Source organism: Sturnus vulgaris, chromosome 1, assembly GCF_052056855.1.
Source record: "Sturnus vulgaris isolate bStuVul1 chromosome 1, bStuVul1.hap1, whole genome shotgun sequence".
Taxonomy (NCBI): Eukaryota; Metazoa; Chordata; class Aves; order Passeriformes; family Sturnidae; genus Sturnus; species Sturnus vulgaris.
Window position 1 is genome coordinate 88,974,959 of NC_142243.1, and position 20,619 is coordinate 88,995,577.

At 34.8% G+C, this 20,619-nt stretch overlaps 1 long non-coding RNA gene across 3 annotated transcripts in view; it reads right to left on the minus strand.

Moving 5' to 3' along the window:
* LOC148225345 (uncharacterized) overlaps window positions 1–14,986 on the minus strand; it is a 131,014-nt gene extending 116,028 nt beyond the window's left edge. For all 3 annotated transcript variants that reach the window (XR_015806041.1, XR_015806040.1, XR_015806042.1), the window contains exons 1-2: window positions 14,538–14,986; window positions 14,362–14,442 (exon numbers count right to left, since the gene is read on the minus strand). This is a non-coding gene — a long non-coding RNA (uncharacterized LOC148225345). The remainder of the gene's footprint in view (window positions 1–14,361; window positions 14,443–14,537) is intronic.
* Between the last annotated feature and the right edge of the window lie 5,633 nt (window positions 14,987–20,619).

Consider the following 20,619-nt stretch of genomic DNA (forward strand, 5'->3'; position numbering starts at 1 on the left):
AACAAAATGACTCAGTGCTCTACACACACTCCCTAGGGAGAGAATGAGAGGGATCATGAACTATATGTGACAGATGTTATCAGAGTGCTTAAAGCTCTACTGGAAAGCGATTGCATTATAGTGATCAGGGTGACTTGAGAATCTACAGAGAGGAGAAAATTATGAGCAAAAATAACCTCTGAATATGTCTACATATACCTTCTGCATAAATTTTAATATTGATAAGAACGTTTTCAATATATAACAGACATTGTAAAATTTAAGCCTAATATTTTTAAAAGAATTTTTGAAGTTACTTTAGAGAAAGTGTTCAGAACCAATTATTAGATTTGTTCAGTACCTGAAATTATATAAAGATCCTTAATTCTTAGACACTTAACAACATGCATCTTTAATAAACTCATCTGTATTTCATAGTTGCTGATTAATACTGCTACCCTATCATGTGTCTGTATCTTATATTACTTTTTGGATACTGAAGAAAACAGCTTTCAAATGAGCTTTTACATTATGATTTTTTTCCTAATTTGATTCTAATCTGCTAACACTGTGTTAGTCCAAAAACTCAATAAATTATTTAGTTGTTCTAAAAACCAGAATTAGTTTTGAATAATATGTTCATGACAAATACGATCTTCTATTTCCTTGGAATGTTTTAGCTAAGTTTTTTTTAATCAGCTAATATATTTTGGAACATAGAAAGGTTAAAGCATGCTTGAGCTTTTTTGTTACACTGTCAAAATACTTCCCGAGGAACTCTAATGTTAACACTATATTTCTAAGATACTCTGGTAAGAATAGTGACAGGACAGTGAGTGAAGAATTTAAATGTAGCTTCAGGTTAACTTCCTAATAGATTAGAAATATGGGAAATTTTCCCTCATGGGAAAGTTGAAACATTATAAAATTACACAAAGGAATGATTCAGTCCTCACTAAGAGTGCATTTATGCTTTAATATTAAATTATTGTGTTCAGAAATAAATCTTAATTGGAGGGAGAATGCCTTATCAGTACAGATAACATATTTGTTGGTAGATGAAGGCATAATTGTATCTATTCAATGAACTTTGGATTAGAGCCATGGCTCTAGTATGTACCAAGTAGGTACAAGTACATTGGTTCTTATTAACTGGTTTCTTAAAAAACACTGGTAAAATAATTTACGTGTCAGTTTAACACTTATAATTTCTTGAAAAATTGAATTGATAAGGCGCTTCTGCACTCAAGAAAAGCTTGATACTATTGCTATATTTGTGGTTTCCAGCGGTGGAAATTTCAAAGGGAAAATTAAAAACCTACAAAATATGTTTTCAATGAAGGCATGAATGTTTCACATAGGGAGCTTATGGGCTTGAATAACACCATTGGGTGCACTCCATCAAGACAACTGGCAGTCCAAACAAAGAACATTACCAAACACGTGAAATTATAATTATGCAACTGTCAATAGTCAAAACAGCAGGTGGTGGAAGAAAACTCTAAGTGACAGATGGAAACATTCTTTTTCTTTTCCTTTCTCCATTTCCATTTCCTTCCCTCTCTCTGCCTAGATGAGACATTTTGTATATTAGAATTTCCTGGGAAAGTAGGGCATTAAAAATAAAGATTAATCACTTTCTCTTAACTTGAATTTTGAACTGCTTTGTGAATTTGTCCAAAACAGGTAAATAATGAACAATATTGTTCTCTGATGGACTCTGTTTTCCTCTGTTCAGAGTAAATATACATGAAATCATTCTATGTCAGGTTTTGCGTAGAGAAAGACAAAAGTAATTGTAGAAATAGAACCAAGCAGCATTTTCTGTAGGGAGTTATATGATTATATGAAAGGGACTAATGTCTTTCTGAAGTAAAAATCTCTGCTGAGATTACTCCCTAGCTAGTTTACAATTGTATTTCCTTTTAATAATGTAACTCATTCCTCTAGAAAGCAATAATGCTTTCAATGGAACTATTTACATTTAAGCACAAGTTTTTAGGTGTTTTCCCAGATCAGGACCTCATAATATTATCAATTCTCTCTTAGTTACCACAATAGATAGGAGAAATTATAAGACTTGAGTGAATAGTCTCTAGAAAATCATAAAAACATAAAGCAAACCTTTTCAAAGTTTGCTGTTCCCAAAAGGATTAAACTATCAAAGCAGTTTTTGAAATTCTGGTTTTGGTATATACTTGATCCAACAGAATTGTAAACTATTAGATTGCTAGGAATCCAAAGGAAAATAAAGAAATTCAAAATGTCTGAGGGTTTTTTATAATACGTGGCCCATTTTCCAAACACAGTAATCTTCATATAAACTCCAACAGATTTAGAAATTTTTTTCTATATTAAAATTAAAACTCAAACTGTTAATTATCACAACTCACTCCCAGTGTTTCCACTTGAGTCCATTACAAAAATCAATATTAAAGTGTGCCAGTATAAGCTTTATGGAATTCTCCCCTGCTCTATTACACACTCATAAACTAGGGGCAGAAACCTGAGAAATGTATTTATTTGATTTTCTAATATTTTCATGTTTTTAAAGGTAAAGAGAGAAGCAAAAGATGCTCAGCAGAAATAATAAGTATGTAAGTAAATAATATGTAGATGAAAATCACACCACTAGAAAGATTTTCTTTTCATTCAGAAAAGAATCATTATATAGAATATTATATATTATATAGAATCATTGAGTTATACAATAGTTTGATTTGTAAGGGATCTTTTGAAGGTCATCCAGTCCAATCCTCCGGCAATGAATAGGGACATCTTCAAATAGATCACGTTGCTCAGAGTCTCATTCAACTTGACCTTGAATGGTCCAGAGTTGGGGCATCCACCACCTCCCTGAGCAACTTGTTTCATTGTTTCACCATAGTCATAAAAAAAAAATCTTTCTTAATTTAATTATATGTTCACTCAGATTAAAAACTTTCCCACTATTCCGATCACAACAGGACTTGCTAAAAAGTTTGTCTCATCTTTCCTCTAGGCTCCCATCAAGTACTGAAAATTCTCAGTAAGAGCTATTCTTCTTCTCTTCTCTCTTCTCTTCTCTTCTCTTCTCTTCTCTTCTCTTCTCTTCTCTTCTCTTCTCTTCTCTTCTCTTCTCTTCTCTTCTCTTCTCTTCCTGCTGCTGGCCACACTACTTTGAATGCAGCCCAGGACACAATTGGCTTTCTGGACTGTAAATGCACATTGTTGGGTCACGTACAGCCTCTCATCCACTGGCTGTCTCACGGCCTTCTCAGCAAGGATGCTCTGAATCCCTTCATCCCACAGTCTGGGTTGATAATGGGGTCTCCCTGACGCAGGTGCAGCACCTGGCACCATGGCCCCACAAATTAAGCTTGTCCCGTCCACATCACGCTGTCCTTCAGGAGTGTCAGATGCACTTCTCAGCCTGGTGTTGTCTGCAAACTCAAAACTCAGTCACTTTTCTGTGTCTGACATTACGGAGCACTGTTCCCAATACGGATCCTTGAGGGTCAGCACTTGCCAGCAGTGTCCATCGGGACACTTAGCCATTGCCCAATATCTTCTGGTGTGACTGTCCAATCAATATGCAGCCAAATAGGGTGAGGCACTTGGATTACCTCTGAAGGTCATCTGGTCCAACTCCATTGAAGGCCTTGTCCTTTCCAGGATTACTAACCCAGATTCAGTGACTGAAGTTCCAAGGGAGGTAATGGAAAATTTTTCATTGATTTCAATATGTCCTTCACACCTCTCAGAAAGCATGATTTGAAGTCAGTGTGAGAACAGTAAGTGTTAAAGAAGTTTTGATGAGAGAAGTTTTGGTGAGCTGTGGAAACATTCAAAACCAGGACCATTTTCAGGGGGCTTCCTATAAATTTTCATTTAATTTTGGCCAAGTTTTATTGATGTATCCTTCTCAAAACTTAGATTTTTGTTAATACTTCTTTTTCTTAGAAACTCATCAAAAAAATCACTGTATAGCTGATTTTTAAAATCTGTCTTCTGTGGGTAGATACAAGAGCACAAAACCAAATCTATATGGTGAATACGAAGGAGATAGTATAATTTTCATTGTTACCTCTATGTAGCATTATGGAAATAATAGCTATAGATTTATTTTCCACCTCTTCCTTCCCCACTTAAAAAAGCACATATGTGCCTACAGGCAGGGACATTAGCAACAGAGATCAGAAATTTGATTTTTCTTTTTCAATGTCTACATATATTGGAGACATTCATGCATTGATACAACATTAATTTTTAGCTATTATTAAACATACTGCTTCTTATTCACTCTTAAGTTTTGTGGGAAAGGAACATGAATGTTTATTCCAATCTAAAAATACCCACAGCATGCAGTTGTTTCAGATTGCAATAATTACTTTCTAATGCTTCTTTTATGTTGCTTGCTGATATCTAGAAGCTGTATACTTATTTAGGATCAGTACTCATCTAAGGGACTGAAATGGAGAGGTGACAGTATTTTTGATATAAAAATGTAATGATGACTCAATTTTTAAAATAGTCTTTATAGGCTATACTTTAAGACAAAAAATATTAGTAAAGTACTCAACATTAAACATAAAAAGCAAATATATTACTTTTTAAAATTATAATTGCTGCTCCATATTTTTCTAAATATATAAATATACTTGTAGCAGAATAAACATATTTTCTAAGATAGCTCTGAATATTAGATCAAATAATGTTTCAGGAAACATAACTGATCTCTGTATCACAGCAGTATGGTGTTATACATCTTATTTCTTTATTCATGTTCATAAACTAATGAAGTAGGAGGAAAATTACTGGATGACTTGCCTGAATATTTGGCTGAATCGACCTATGGCTGATTGGAGAGGTGGATTTATTGATTTTTTTTTGTCATTTCAGACACCTCAGAGAGCTGCTAAAGATGACATTAGATCTCAGAGTGTCAGGACAAAAATTAGAGCTGACAGAGTGATCTATCTCCTGCCCTGATTTATGTACTGAAATTTTCAAATAGATTAAGAACAATATTAAGAAATTGTTGCAATTTTGGTTTGCATTACTTCAGTTAGTTTCTTAGCAGGTTACCTAGAATTTTAGTATGATTTAATTATTAGTTTATTGCCACACATTTTTTACATACCTAAGTATAAAACAGCAGTAAGCATCTTCCTGAACATTTAGATGTCTTCTCAGTGAATCAACCCAATATTTCATTTATCCATTATAAAATTATATTCCAAATTATTTTATATCTTCCTTTTCATGAGTTTATTTTGGAGTCAAGTCAGTTTCTTATACAACACGAGTGTTTTATTTTAAGTTTATATATAGTTCCTTTGATAACTGAGGTGTAGAATGCCTACTAAACCTAACATATTATGTGTGGTTTAGGTCATAGTCTTGTTGTAAAAAATACTCTTTGAATCATTTTTGACAGTTTTATAAGCCTTCTTATATCAAAGCCATCAATGAAGCACGCCTCATTAATTGTGTGAACATCTATTGCCCTTCATGTATAATTTTCAAAGTTAGAATTCAGGTTTTTCCTTCCTGCAGTGGCATGAAGGTACTTGTCTTTCTAGCAAGTGATGCTCCAAAGGAAAATGATTCATAGCTTTTCCACAGCTTTCTGAGAAGTTACTTTTACATCATTTTAAAAAATGCAATTGACTTATGCAGTTAAGAAGGAAAATTGTGAAAAATAATTGCCCATTATTCACCAATTGAAAAAGAAAAGCTGAAGTGCATCCCAGAGTGCAGGCCTAACTTTGGAATGTCAGCTAAACTTCATCCTCCTGTGGGGATAAGACAACATGGCTGTAGACCCCAAAGCTGAGAAGCCCTGTTACATCCCATAGTCAAGGCTGGGAAGACATCAGGAGTAGAATAATTCTAGGAATGAAGAATCCATCCCACTAAATATTTGAAACACTCTTAGAGCTAGAAAATTAAAGAGCAAGTTGTCTCAGTAGTGATTGCAAATTATGCTCTTTCTTAAGAAATAACTAAGAATAGGTAAAAATACAGTGTAGTATAAATCAATGTAATATAGCATAAATATAGGTAGGATGAGAAAATTGGGAAGAAGATACTATCAGTTTAATCAGGCACTTTAAAAGAGATTTGAAATATCTAAAATTATAGATTCATACCTATTTTTAATAAAATATCTGATAGCTTAAACTGAGAGGAATAACTAGTAAACACTATTACTTTCTAAATGCAACCAAAACCTCAAATTCCTTTAAATTACAGCAAATTGCATAGAAATAGCAAATAGTGACAGCAATAATTATTGAATTTCTATATTCATAGAAAATGGGGACTTCATAAATATCAAATAATTTCCTAAACCATATACAACCACAGTGTATGCCAGTTTTCAATAGCTATAAATTCAACAATTATATCCACTTATCCTTTTTTTAACCTTTGTCATTATAAATAAACAGAAAAGCAGAAAACATATATTAGAGTTGAAAAAATGCTGAAAACCTACCATTTATTTATAAAGAAGGAGTTGAACAGATTATACTGCACCCTTTGCTTCTTCAGATAGATACCTCGATTCTTTTTCCTCATATATTTGAGACAGGACATAAAAACATTTCTGCCTTTAGTGAAACTGTATGCACTAAATTCCACAATTATTTCACGTCTCAGAGTGGTTTAATTGAAATGAATCTACATATAAAAGCATGAGATAATCATTACTATCTTCAGTGGAATTAAAAAATATTCAGATCTGGTTCAAAATATAAATACTGTTGGTATTTCTGAACAAATATAAGAAAATGTATGAGTCATTTGATGTTCAGAATAAATTAAATAAAGGAGAATCATAAAATTGTGGGAAACAAAACATAGGCTAACATAACATGCAGGGCAAAAGGCTGCAATTTCTGTAAGTTACTTATCATGTCTTTTTAATTAATATAGCTTGTTTACCATGATAAATGTAATATAAGGTTTGAAGCTTTTCCCAACCTTTTAAAAAATGAGACAGAAGGCTGTGGCCATTTATAGCTGTTTCACAACTAGATAACCAATAAGTTTTACACTTAGCTTGACTGTATGGAAGATCTGTCTTCCTCCATGCTTCCAAAAAATTTGCCACCAAACTCAAGCAAATAGACATCCAGGTGATGTGCTCAGAGGAGACCCAAAGCCTGCCCTGCAATGTGCTGTTCTGACCATTTGGAGATAATGACATTCCCTTTTGGAGATCTGACTCGAGTAAAAGATGCTGCCTAAAGATGTTACAGGTTTGAATAGTCAAAATTGGGAGGCATGACATAGAGTGCTGAGACCTTTGATACAATTGTCTCTGGATAGAAGGGCTATTCTCTCTCTCGGGGTTCAATTTGAGAGGGGAAGTCTCTTAGAAACCAGTATAACTGCATCTTGTCCTTATTGCAGTAATGAAAACTAATTTCTTCTTTAAATAAGCCTTGAGAAAATGTCAGTCTTCATCTAGTAAACAAATTATTGAATTATTTATTATTATTTTTGTCTGTTTTGTCTGGTTGGTTGGTTGGGTTTTTTTGGTTTTTTTTTTTGTTTTTTTTTTTTGTTTGTTTGTTTGTTTGTTTGTTTTATTTGCTTTGCTTTCTTTTGTTGTTTGCTTGTTTTGCTTGTTTCTTTTTGCTTTTTTTTTTTTTTTGGCAATATTTATTTCATTAAAGAACTTTTCCATTTTGTTTGTGCGTAAAGAAAATAGTCATTTGGCAGAAAATAAGCCTACTGAATCACCAGGGAAATGCAGAAAGGATTTATGCTGTCTAAATCACACACTCTCAGTCAAAAGGTATGAATATGAATGCAGCTTGTAAAACACCAAGTGGAACTTGGGAAGTAAATGCATATTGAAGGCTAGTGGAGTCAAAGGCTAACACTATTAAAACAGATGTTTAGAGCTGATTTTTTTAAAGGTTTTAGTAGTGTAAATATTTTTTATACCTGTAAAGAATATGGTGGTAGCATCTTACTCCTCAAAGGAATGACTGACAGATGTAATAAAACACCGTAAGTGAAGAAAACTTTCTGTTAGCACTATGGAAGCATACTTTAGAAAATCAAAAACAGTACTTGTTCATATGGCACTTTGCTTGACCTCTGGTAGCTTCACTTCTCTTATAGAGTGCTCTCTCAGTCTATGTAAAGGGGATTTCTATCTATGAAAAAAGGATTCCTTTCCCCCCATAGAAGGCTGCAAGTCTATTCTGATTTAATGGCAAAGAGAAGTGAGATAAACGATTTTGCTCTCACAGTGGATGCTGGCTTGACATTCTCCCAGGGCTTTGTTTCAGCCTAAAAAAAGCAGTATTCAAGAAAGGAATGCTTTTTATAAAATGCCCCCATATTTTACCAAGATGATTCAAACTAGGAAAACAAGAAGATTGGTGTTGAGAATACAGAATGAGTATTGCTCTGAACACTGATTTTTTTTCTATGATATTATTTTTCTTATAATTACTTTGGAGTTTCCAACTATTGAGTAATGTCCAATTTCCACAGTAATCCTGGCTAACCTAACATTTTAGCTTGCTTAGTGCATAGAGTGAAAGTCTAGAGCTGTATTAAATTTGATGGAAGGAAAAGGTGCTTTCAAGAGAAAATAGTTTGAACTCCGTCATGAGAAACAGGAAAAACAGAGATGCTCTTACTTTAAATCAATGGCTCAGTTTGTATATTTTAAATCTAAGGATATATTTTAAACACCTACTGGGGTTGGACTGTCTCATGAAAAGACAGGTTAAGTCTATGAATCTAAGAAAGTCTTTGCGTTTGGTCCTTTGGGAACTCTTGGCCCATTGAATTCATAATAAACAAACAGGGCACTGTTAAGTGCAAAACGGCTGTTCTACATTTAATTAGCAACCTGAGCTTTCTGAAGCTGGTTTAGTGGAAAAACAGGAGAGAAAGTTATTGATCAGCTAGCAGGTAAGTACTCCCATGACCACGTAATGAACACACCAAAGCTTTAAGACTGGTCTCTTAAAGTCTTCAAGAGTATCTGCAGGTCAGCTTTCAATGACTAATTCAAAGTGAAGGTGCACAATTGCATACGGATATATTAAAATGGATTCAGATGAAAAATACATCCGAATGACAGGGATATGGACATGTTGCAGAAGGGCAAGAAACTAACTCAGAAGAATACTATATTCTTTGTAAATTATTCACTCAAATGCAGTCAGTATGAAATAGTGTTGCAACATCCAATGTGCCAATATCCCACAGGCTGCAGAAGAAATATTTCACTTGAGTTGGGTAGTGGCAAGTGAATACTTTATTTTGACTGTTTGCAGTTACTGAAAAAAAGAAAGTATTGATCAAAGATAGCTAGTTCAAGTAAATTTTAGAAAAGTTTTCTTTGTGTTTACTTAAAAAAAAGCTTTATATTTCTCCTGCAATCATTAAACGGTATCTTGTTATTGAACAGAAAATCAGATATACCAAAACTGAAGTGGACTACTGGAAAAAGATTTAGTAAACAATTGCATTTTTAGTTATTCTCCTCCAGGAAATTATGCATAACACAAATTTGCTGAAGTCCCATAACCCTGCCTAAAGAGATTAAGCTTTCCTGTAGTTTTCACTACACAAAGAATAACTACACTTTTTATGATAATATTATGCCTAATACTGCAGCAGATCAGATTGGGATATTTTATTATTCATATGACATCCTACAATTTTCAGAAGAGTTGTTTTTCATAACCATTATGTCATGCACTCTTCCTAATTTGTTTGGAGGAAATATCTTTCCACCATTAAAATGAAATTCACTACTTGACTGAGCATCTACATTTTGAACTAAAACAGATGGAACCTGTTCTACCACCCATGAGTGTCTTTCTCCCCAACTAGAATAGCATGCAAAGCTTATTTGATGCTCATAAGATCACTTGAATGGCTGCATTGATCCTTCTAGCTTGATAAAGACACTTACAAGAAAACATTATCATTCTTAGTTTCAGTCCTGAAACCAACAGCTTTCCATCTCTTCAGGCCCTATAAAAAGCCAGGACCAGAAAACAGCAAAATATTGTTTCCAGTCTACTGTCCCTTCTTCAGATGCAGTGACATACAGGCTCATAAATCCCACAGAAGTGACAGAAACAATTAGGACATCTCAAAACGGTAATTCGTTTTTGATATGGCACAGATCTTGAAAGCTGGGTTTTTTTGGTAAATCAATATTTGAAGACATACAAATCTGTCTTGGACATGTAGGTACATTTCTTAAAGATTTCTAGATTTCACGAGAGGCAGATTGTACAGCTGCCTATTTAGACAATCTGATGGAGAAAATTTCACCTTGGTGCTGAGTTGAGCTTCAGGTTTAGCTAGGTTCAGGAGCACTGCATGAAAATATTTAATGGACTGGCAACCACTGATGTAAGCAGGGACTGCTTTCTGGTCATGGTGGAATCAAGGGAATGTGAGGTTTTCATTACTTTGCAGTGCCAAGATATTGATTTGCAGATAATGGCAACAGAAGAAATACAGCAATTTATTTTGCTGTAATTTAATTCTTGGCCTCAAAACAAAATAGTTAAATTATATCAGATCTAAGTAGAAGTTAGATGGCTAATCTATTGTGTGTTTTATTCTCTGTATTGCATTCTTGCTGTCCTATTTTTCTTAAACATGCTTAGAATATGAAATACAGTTCTCTAGAGCTATTTCACTTTTGACTTTCAGTTGCTGGAATTTTATCTTCAGTTTTTAATATTTTAATAAGGCAGACTGATTTTAAAATATCTGTCCTAATAATATCTATCTAATCTGTGAGAACAATGACCTTGACTAACAACAGCATGTTGGATATTCACTATCTGAGTTGAGTTCTGATGTAATTGCATTTAAATCTAAGAGGATTTTCTCAGTCTTCTTTTGGTTTCGCTCTATACTATCCTTTTTGTATCTGTAATTATGTCTACTTGATTCAAATTTACTACAATTTATTTCTTTTTTATCTATCATAGTTATGTGGAAGAGATGAAGAATATTTAAGACTGAACTTGTTATTTAAAATGTAGTAAGAAAGCACAGGTGTGGTTTAATCACATAAATATGAAACTAGAGTTTGTATGTGTCATTGGTATGGGCACAGCAGCTTCTCTCTACCTATCTGGACGATTTAACCATATATATCCTCTTTCCCTGCAAATTTACAGTCAGAATGACATTGAAATAAATGGCATCATTAAGGATGGTATGTTTTATTTCATTATCATCTAAATACCAGAAGGTTTCTTCTTCAACATCAAGATATATTTAGACATTCTTCTAAATCCATGAATTTCTGCTGTGCTCTTTTATAGTCACCAGCCTGTTAGAGCACGCAGCAAGTGTGTTTTCGTGGTATTCTCATGGTGAGAATACTGTGGATAGTTCTGTATCAATAAAGGGATTTAGACTTTCTGAAGGATCTTATAGAAACATAAGATTTGCAGTTTAGGGATGCAAACAATATTCAGCCCAAATCCAGGGTCCTGTACACTGAAAAAATATTCCTGTGTAATTGGTTGACACTTCTCAGTCTCTGAGTTAACCTAATCTCAGTTAAACCTTCTGGCTTTCTGCAATATATTATCTTGTGAATAAAATTAATATGAGTCTTAATATACACTTAAGGAGCACCCATAGCATTAGCAGCTGAAAAGTTCACTTGAAAGTCCAGTGTTTATGGAGTAAGGACAAAACAGGGGAAAATAAAAACAACAAAAACAAAAGAAAAACCAAACAATCAGAAAACAAAAAAAACCCCAAATCCTATTTTTTTGATGCAGTAAGAATGGAAAAAAAAAAAAAAAATCAAGGAAAGGACAAGAGCGAAATTAAAATCTCTACAGAAAGGTAAGGGGCTAAAAGTGATCTTCAATCTTCTACACACACAAGTCCTTCCTAGCTACTCTTTATGGGTGAAATAAGTCAAAGGAGAAGACTGAACATTGTGATACAGAGCACTGGCCTCTACAACTCAGCTTGATCAAATACAAAGTTAGTCTATTTACAGGTGAAGGATGGTGCAGACTGTTTCATCAGAGTATGTGAAAAAGTGAGGCTCATCCTGAGAGTATGTTGTGAGGAAAGTATATATTCTTGCTCAGTGCCATGAGATTTGTTTCATGGCTAAATCAGTGATACAAAGTTTTCTACAAATGCAGCAAGTGATCTAATTTTACTTTTGTGTGTGAGTGTGTTTGGTTTGCTTCTGCTGAGCTAGAATTGTCAGAATCTTTTTACTAATACTGACATTGAAGTAACCATAGAAACCATCAATGTACTGGAAAACTTCAGGACAGAATTTGAAAGGCTTCAGTAATCATATCTCATGTAACATAATATTAATGTGCAAAAGGTAGGCAATTTCTACCTCTGCTGCATTCTGAAAAAATCCACAGATTTTGAGTGGACACAACACTGAACATATCAGACTATCCAAACTGAGTACAAATCTGTTAATCTACAACGGCTGTGAGATGAGCATGCGCTCATCACCTCTATCTTATTCATGGAAAAAAAACTCCAAACTCCACAGTCATACAATTTTGCAAAATAATTAAGACATGCCAAAGAGTTGATAACAGAATCATAGGATCAGTGATAAAATTCCTGGGTTTGCTGTAGTTTTTAGTTTTGACACCAAGAATTAAAAACTCCTGATAAATCAAGGTAGTGCAAGCCATTTGTGATGTGATGCATATTGCATAAAAAGCAAATCCTCTATGCATAGAAAGATTAAGAATTCTTCACAACTCAAAGATAATGTCACATCACTGGTTGTCACACTGACTTGTCTATATGCCATGGGAGGCCTCCCTTCCATTAGCTCATTAATTGTAGAGATTGTCAAGTTTTTAGCTCCTGTTTATAAATGAAATCACATTAGCTTCATAACTTGAATGTAAACACAGTTTCTCACCTGATACTTTGGCATTTCCTTCTTTTTCCTTCTGTAGATTTTTTTATGATGAGAAAATGAACAATTATATTTACTAAATATACTCTGGAATTTATACTGACATTATATCACAGAAACTTTGTGGCAAATTAAACACCTTGTGTTATCAGGGTTAGTTAAGAAGAGAGAACAAAAGAGAAAGAAGCAAATGGTTCTAAGAACAAAGAATACAGATGTTATGTCATGAAAAATGAAAATGCATTAATTGTTTAACTAACTTGTATAAGAATCACATCTTTGTTTTGGGCTGATGAGAAAAAAACAAACAAAACAAAACAAAACAAAACAAACAAACAAACAAAAAACTACCAGAAAAGTATTGAATACAAGAAAGAAAAAAGTAGCCATTAATGTGTACTCTGTAAATTGAACGTAGACATTTAAATACATTCTCTTCTTAAAAACAGATGGGGAAAAGCAGTTGAAAATGTTCTAGGTGTTTTCTGCCACTGACCTATGCCCTTTTTGCTAACCTGCCTTGCCCATGTATTTAATTCTGTTCTACCTCAATTTCCAATATATAGACTTGAAGAAAATAAATATATAAGGTTGTGATCTCTGGAGGGCTCTCTCTTGGCTGTTTGATTGTCATGCTTTAGGAATACTAACGCTATTTCCTCCCTCAACCCCATTTTTCACTCAATTCTTGCTTTACGTCTTCACCAACCAGTGTTGTTGGGAGTTAATAAAACTGCAGGATTGACACCACAAACATTGAAAACTATGATACAAACAACAGTCTTAAAATCATATAATAATGGAATTAAATTTGAGTTCCTTTTAGTTGACCTCTGGTGTTCAGATTTTCAGGATAGACCTGGGTTATTTTTCTGTACAGAAAGAGGCATTTCAGAAAATAGCTTTGTGCAGTATTTATGAATTGCACATATTGTGATGTTAGCTGCTTTTGAATTTTTTGTGTGTGTGTGTGTGTGTAAATCCTTCTGATGTTCTTGTTGTTAGAAAGGTTAAATTGAACTGCAAATGGAAATATTTATTTTAAAATCCCATTAAAATATGCCAAGTCATCTTCAATGTCAGAGCTCCCATAGCTGTCCTGGTGTCATTGAGTGGCAACACCACCTCCTCAGAGACAATGAGGGAAGTTCCCAGGCATCCTCACACACATTCACCCTCACAGCATAAGGATGAGTCTGAAGTAGGTGTGGAAAGGCAGCTACAGCTCATCTTTACTCGGGTGAAGTAGCAGAGACTTTCTTCTGTCCTGGTGACTCTCTGATCTTACCCCACAGCTGATCTGAGTGCCACTCTTCATACTTCTTACAAGTGACCTATATACTGCCTGGAAAAACCCTTCAATGACTGCAGATGTGATCCAACAGGAAAGATGCAGCATATTAAAATGAAAGAGCTATCACAGATGCATGTAAGAGAATTAGAAAACAAATACTAGGCACACATACCTCAATTTTCTCATTTTCATCTTCACAAAATACACTGCTCTTCTTTTTAATTTTTTTTTTCTTTGTTTCTTTAGAGAGCACCTGGAAAGCAAAAATGAGATATTCTTCTAGTGATTAACTGGCAACCAGACAAAATTACTCACAAAAGTTTTTGAAAATATCTTTTGATTTCATACATCTCTGTTCTTGAGATCCAATTTGATATTCCTCAGAAGACCATGTTTTCAGAATCTTGAACATTTCTTCTCATAAAGAGGCCTTAATATGCCTCTTAGATCACCTAAAGGTGCTTTTATTTGTGTATGAGAAAATGAAAGCATCCAAAATCAAAGAGAGAGCAAAGACTAAGCTGTGACGCTCAAAGCTTGCAGCGTGATTGCTACTTCTCTCTGTTCAAGAAAAGAAAGAAGGATTGGCAGTGATTTTTCTAATGCAGGTTTTTTAAATCCTGTGCATCTCTTTCAGATGTGTTGTTCAGATGCAGATGCAGAATCTGTTTGCCCTTACTGTTTACTTAATAGTAATTTATTTTGTGGTGTGATTGATTTTCACCACTTTATATCTGCTGTCAATATTCCTCCCAGGTTTGCTGTGGAATGATGGATGGACAGATGTAATCTATTGTATACTGAGCTGAAGTCAGACTTGAGTACATACTATTGTGCACTGTGCAGTCATTTAAATTGTAGGTGAGTCATGAAACCACTTTTTCTTGTAAAAAACAGGTATATTTCTTACAATTACTTCATTGAGTAATTTGCTTTTCTGCACTAATGAGCACTTAAATATTCTGAAACAAGAGAAATAAAATTTGCAATTCATGAACAACCATGCCTTTCAGGACAAAAAGCTAAGAATTTAGGAGGCCAGATTATGGATCTTTTATTAATACTGCAAAGTATCTATTTATGGAAGTTACTAGGTCTTCTCAGCTGAGCATATGCACACAGGGGTAGAACCTACATTGTTTAAGTAATGTCAGTCTGCCCCTGCAATTTTAAAGGTTATTATACAGCTAATGAGGACTAGCAAGTCATGATGTGACAGCAGTCTTTTGCTCTGCAGCTGACATTAACTTGCCAAAAGGTACTTGATTAATTATAACATTGTAAGATAATGCCTTGTGAGCTCATACCAGGCAAATTACTCTTCACGGAGCACTGACAGTGCATCCCTCTTCCACCTATGTAATTTATTCTAAGTGTAATAGTCACAGGAAACACACAGCCTCCGAAAATTATAGCTGCAAAATGACAAACACAAAGCAAACTAGATTGCAAGCTTGAAACCATTTCTCATGGGGTGTAATTATAATCACACATCAATCCCCCAGAAGGAATAACATGCTATGGAAAAACCAATGCAAAACTTTGTTATCTGTCACCTACGCTAAAGCATACTTCACCTTCTCTGATTACCATTGTTTCCTTTCTCATATATTTGTAAAAAAACCCTACAACAGTGCATACCTTGCAGCAATGTTTCTGTGTTGTAACCTGTGCTACGCCTGCACTGGTTTCCAACAGCGTTCTACTATAAGGCTTCAATTTTAAAAGTAATATGTAATGGCAGTGCCGTATTTTCAGAACATAGGAAGTTTCTGTAATTCAGCATTTAAAAATAAAAAACACCCCCCCTCTGAAATAAAACCAGAAAAGAACCTGAGAAAGATATTGTTATGACATCTTACTGCAATCTAATTTTCTAGCAAGGCAGAATGACCTCCCCAATTCAAAAATGAAAAGAAAAACTCAGTATACCCAGTGTATTCAAAGCTACTAAAATAACATTTAAAGCCTCTAGAAATGAAAAGGATAAGACATCTCTTATGTCACTATTACTAAGAAACATAATTTTTATTAGATGGCCTAAGAAGGAGTAGACCCTTGGGGTGAAGCTGAAGTAATAATTTTTTTTAGTAATGAATTACTTCCCTTCATGAAGTACATCTGGATACCAAGAATCATATTATTTCTAGTCATAAGTATTAATTTTCTCAGTGTGAGATGTCTGCAATATGGCAATTGAGCAGGAGAAAATTTTGTATAAGATCACAAAACAGCTGTACCATCACTAGGCATCTAGAGACTTTTCACCACCGAACTCCTTCATGCTGAAGAGGTCCAAAGACTTCTATAAAAGAAGGGAGAAGACTAAACCACTAGAAAAAATGCTAGATATGCTTTGCAAATTAAAGATTAATTTGTTGGGTAACAGCACTCAGAAAAAGTATAAAGGACCTTGCAAAAGGAAACATAATAACACAAAAAACCCTATCAGAAATCCAAACAAGTAAAGAAAGAAAGAGAAATGAGATTTGACTCTAAGCTTATTCAGTATAACAGTGAGTTTATTGAAATTGATTTATCTCAGATCTTAGGTAGTGGAAAAAATTTTAATATGAACATTAAAGAACTACAATGCGATTAAAAACCTTTTCTAAATCTGCTTCAATTCACAAGCCACACGGACTATTTTGTGCTCCAGTGACAACAGACATTGTTCTAACAATGAGTACCTACCTTACTAGGAGGTGTAATTGCCCATAGTTCCACTTAGAAGGAGAATCTAATGGAAATATTTGAGTGGATTAAATAGTTTCTCTTGGTATTAAAACACAGCAAGCAGTCAATGAAGGTAAACATGTGAGAAAGGTTAAATAACATGTAGACCTAACCAGTGCATAGCTATTAAATTCACAGGCCACTCAATTCTTGCAAAAGAAAATAAAATATTTTCTAGAGTTTATGACATGGTAGTCGAGCTATACTCCTGTGTTCATTATTTTCAGATTATAGTCTCTAGTTAATACATCATTGGTGATAAAGTGTCATGTAACATTCTCAGCTGTAGATCGCATTAACAAGACCAATCTTTTGCTAATGTAGAAGTACTCTCAGAAATAGAGATAAATGATCCCTGGAAAAACACAGGGCTTAGGTGCTAGATGTGTATATTCCAAGGGTTTTTCTTAAGTACCATAGCAGTATTGACAAAATTTGTCATTAAAACCACCCTCAGATACCTTTAACTCTGTGGAGGACTTCAGACAATGTGGCTGACATTTCCTACATTTTTTCTCTGGGAATTTCAGCACATATCATTCATTATAGAAATGGATAAGTAAAATAAACAATTCAATATTTAAAGCTATGCATGATTTCCTGGAACTACCATGGTCTGGCAGCTGAAATTTGTCACAGACATAGGCCTCACTGAAAAATCTACAGTCTTGTTTTAGGAAGAAAATGTTTTGGCCAAGGTCTGGGGATCTGAGAACTGTAGTCTGTGCATGCATATTATGGACTGTGCTTTAAGTGAAAAAGATTGACCAAGAAGCAATATTATCCTAGGAGTACAATTAGAAAGACATCTAGTAAGAAGTTTGCATACACCAAAATAGAAAAGGATTTATTTTTTTTTTATGCTAAAGGAGTATTTCGAGCAAGTATGTATGTTCTTTTTTTGCAGAATTACTTGCATCATGTACTTGCAGACTAGTTTTACCAAGTTGCACACAAAATTGCACATGTGGCCATGTACCTGTCTCATCCACAAAAAGAAATTACTTGCTTTTTTTGACCTTGTTTTTAGGGAATTCTCTGACAAGAAGATATTTCTCTGACTCTATAATCAGGTCATGCAAGAGTGTGATACTTAAATGGCAAAAGCTTTTGCCAAATTTCAACCCATACGCTCCTTTCTCCAAGTTTCTCTCATTTGCATCATCTCAGGGAGTATGGAGATCCATTTTGAAAATAGAAAGAAAGTATTTGAAGGAACAGGATACCTGATGGGAGATTCAGCTACCATCTTCTTGGATAGAATACCCTAGCTGCCTCTAGAATATGTGGAAATTGACATCCAGTTGCATAGCTGTGCATGCTTCATCAAAAGGGACTTGTACCTGCAAGTTGCACAAAAAGCCCTTTTGATGGTACCTTATTTTTAAAAGAGAAAGGTTCAAATTCAAAAAGAATTTTAGAATGGCTTCAATAAAACAGGCAGGGCTGGGTGAAGAAGGGAAAGAAAGAGGTCACAGAAATGACAAGTTATTCACTAAGATGCCATGAATCTCAGGGAAAAAATGTTCAGGTTACATGCTTTGACTCCAGTCAACATCAAAACTCGATTTCTACATCTATGAATAGAACATAATTAGCAAGCAGTCAGTGAACAATAGTTTCAAGATCAATTTCTGCAACTCTGTGGATAAACCAGCCCACAAGACTCTTACAAAATGTTAGTAAACACATTTTATTAGTATTCTGCTAGGAGTAATCTGCCCAGACTCTGCTCCAGCCGACGCAGTCAGAGCTCTGCACTCCCTTTGCTCTCATACAGCCTCACCCAGTCCCTTCTCCAGATAGGATGGATTGCCCCATTTATCCTGCTCCCAAGGCCTCTCCAGCCTAGCATATGCCCCTGCAGCTGACCAGAACCCACAAACTTGCTGGTGGGAAAGCCCCTGTGCCCCCAAGACTCTGGGGGGTGGAGGTCCCACATGTTGCTGCACGCTGCCATCAGCTGATTGTCATCTTCCTCATTAATAACTTCCTCAGAGAGTGGTTGAGTTTGGTGTAAATATACTCATGGGTGAGAATTTTGGGCGCTGCAGCCAGGCAGAGGGCCTGCCCTCCCCCTCCTGCCATGCCAGATGCTGTTCCCAGTCTCTGCCACCCGGAGGATGAGGTATGGGTGGTGCCCACTGCCACCCAGGGCTCCCAGGCTGCTTGCACAGCTATCAGGAAATTGTGGGCATCAGGGAAAAATGGAGGGAAATGGATTGAGAGCAGCCCATTTTGATGGAGACAGAAACTACTCACTCTCAAAGCAGATAAAAAACAACAGAGATGAAAGCAATAGCTATAAAGAATTTTCAGAGCTTCATTTTATAATTATTTTGAAATCTTAGATAACAGTAAAAACAAAAGAGAGATACAGAAGCTGTCCACATTCATTACAAGGATGGGTTAATTCTGTCCCTATGATGTACCTTATCAGACTTTCACAAAAATACCTTTCTATACAGAAATGTCACCCCTCAAGAAAATAAAAGTCAGCTGACAAGCTCTGTCTTTTTAATACAGGATCTTTAATTCTTTTTAATCCTCTGATTTTATTTAAATAAAGTGATATATATAATTGTCTGTCGTTTTCTTCTTTTCTACACTTCTGCCTTTAATTGGATAAAGATCCACACCAATCAACAACCAAAGGAATTTGAATAGTCTGCAAATTTTCAAAGAAACATGGTATTTGCTGTTTCTATGTACTGGCTAATATGCTACAAATGTAGAGGTATATACTGGATAATCTAAAAAATGTACAAATTATGCATAACATGCATTATTAATACTGATGGCAATAGCAATCCTTTATTTTGCTCTTCCCCATTGTTTCCTCTGATTCTTTAAAGTGAAAGTTTTATCCTCTGCTTCGCAAATTCTGTAGGTTTTTTTCTGGCATAAATAGTTTGCCTCTCTGTCTCCAAGCCAGATGCCACATCTCCACTCCACATTAAGACAATACACAGTTACACACTATCCTTATGCCAACTTTATCCTTCAGGGAAGAGATGTTGGTACGTGACTCTGGAAGGGACCCAGAGCTCAGAGCTGGGGACTGGACACATGCTGCAGCTGCACCTGCAGTGAGGTTTAGATGTTGTCCAGCTGTCCAAGAATTCAGAAAGAAAAGCACAAAGAATCTCTAAATTCTTTTCAGAAAGTGTGTTTGTACTTTTTTGGTGCTCTAGAGCCCAAAGACAAAGTCCATTTAACCACTGAAAAGGAATAAACAAGGGATATATACCTAGGAACTCCAGCAGAACTACAGAAGGTTTAAAAGGCTGCAGGTACACTTCAATATCCACCATTAACCTGATTTAAAGAAAAAAAACCACAACTTTTCAGTTATGTGTATAGGATGAGTTTGAGTGGTACTTGCCCACTTATCCATTTGCAATTTTATCTTCACATTCTTATTTACAGTTTACATTGTAAGTAATATGCTTGAATTCCTTCTATGCCACGTAAAAGTAAAAGATAAAAATATACTAAAAAAATATGTTTTCTTGAAAAATATCAGAAGTTACATCTTTAGAAAGCCTGAAAATCATCTGAACAAATGATTTGCAAGAAATAACTGACTTGATTTTTTTTTGTCATTCTGGAGACGAACACAAAACTGTAGAATATGCTCAATAATATACATAACTCACTGAGTGCTTCACAAAAATGTTTTTTATTGCAGGGA